Here is a 1,772-nt window from a genome sequence, read left to right on the forward strand (position 1 = left end):
AGCATCTCTATTCTTGCCATTGGAGCAAACAACTTTGAGCTTAAGTCTCAATTAGTTTCTCTGATGCAACAGAATTGCAAGTTTCATTGACTTCCATTGGAAGATCCTCATCAGTTCTTGGCTGAATTTTTGCAAATCTGTACAATGTTAAGACCAATGGAGTTGATCCCGAGGTCTACAGACTTATGCTTTTCCCTTTTGCTGTAAGAGACAGAGCTAGTATATGGTTGAACTCACAACCTAGAGACAGCCTGAACTCCTGGGAGAAGCTAGTCAATGCATTCTTAGCTAAATTCTTTCCACCTCAAAATATGAGTAAGCTTAGAGTGGAAGTTCAAACCTTCAAACAGAAGGAATGTGAATCCCTCTATGAAGCTTGGGAAAGATACAAGCAATTGATTAGAAGGTGTCCTTTTGACATGCTTTCAGAATGGAGCATCATAGGTATCTTCTATGATGGTCTGTCTGAGTTATCCAAGATGTCATTGGGCCATTCTGCAGGCGGATCTATTCATCTGAAAGAAAACACTTGCAGAAGCCCAGGAACTCATTGAAATGGTTGCAAATAACCAGTTCATGTACACTTTTGAAAGAAATCTTGTGAACAATGGGACAACACAGAAGAAAGGAGTTCTTGAGATTGATACTCTGAATGCCATATTGGCTCAGAACAAAATATTGACTCAGCAAGTCAATATGATTTCTTAGAATCTGACTGGATTGCAAGCTGTATTGCCTCATCTAAAGAAAAAGCTTATGACCCTGAGAATCCTGCAATGGAAGAGGTGAATTACATGGGAGAACCATATGGAAACACCTACATTTCTTCATGGAGGAATCACCCAAATTTCTCATGGAAAGATCAACAGAAGCCTCAACAAGGCTTCAATAACAATAATGGTGGGAGAAACAAGTTTGGCAACAGCAAACCTTTCCCATCATCTTCTCAGCAACAGACAGAGAATTTTGAGCAGAGTCTCTCTGGCTTAGCAAACATAGTCTCTGATCTATCTAAGACCACACTAAGTTTCATGAATGAAACAAGATCCTCCATTAGAAATTTGGAGGCACAAGTGGGTCAGATGAGTAAGAAGGTTACTGAAACTCCTCCTAGCACTCTCCCGAGCAATACAGAAGAAAATTTCAAGAGAGAGTGCAAGGCCATAACCATGACCAACATGGTCGAGCCTGGAGAGAGTGAGGAGGACGTGATTCCCAGTGAGAAAAACCTCATGGGATGCCCTCTAAATGAAAAGGAGTTCCCTCTTGAGGAACCAAAGGAATCTGAGGCTCATACAGAGACCATAGAGATTCCATTGAACCTACTTCTGCCATTCATGAGCTCTAGTGAGTATTCTTCCTCTGAAGAGGATGAAGACATTACCGAAGAGCAAGTTGCTAAGTACCTTGGAGCAATCATGAAGCTGAATGCCAAGTTATTTGGTAATGAGACTTGGGAGGATGAATCCCCCTTGCTCATCAATGAACTAAGTGCATTGGCTCAGGTGAAGATACCTCAAAAGAAAGAGGATCCCGGAAGGTTCTGAATACCCTGTACCATAGGCACCATGACCTTTGAAAAGGCTCTGTGTGACCTGGCGTCAGGCATAAACCTCATGCCACTCTCTGTAATGGAGAAACTGGGAATCTTTGAGATACAAGCTGTAAGAATCTCACTAGAGATGGCAAACAAATCACAGAAACAGGCTTATGGACTTGTAGAGGATGTCTTGGTAAAGGTTGAAGGCCTTTACATCCCTGCTGACTTCATA

General features: G+C 41.8%; 1 non-coding gene across 1 annotated transcript; it reads right to left on the reverse strand.

Moving 5' to 3' along the window:
* Nucleotides 1-317: 317 nt before the first annotated feature.
* LOC127739829 (small nucleolar RNA R71) lies at nt 318-425 on the reverse strand. Its single transcript, XR_008000571.1, has one exon. It is a non-coding gene; the product is annotated as a small nucleolar RNA R71 (small nucleolar RNA).
* Between the last annotated feature and the right edge of the window lie 1,347 nt (nt 426-1,772).

This window comes from Arachis duranensis, chromosome 6 (genome assembly GCF_000817695.3).
Source record: "Arachis duranensis cultivar V14167 chromosome 6, aradu.V14167.gnm2.J7QH, whole genome shotgun sequence".
NCBI lineage: Eukaryota > Viridiplantae > Streptophyta > Magnoliopsida > Fabales > Fabaceae > Arachis > Arachis duranensis.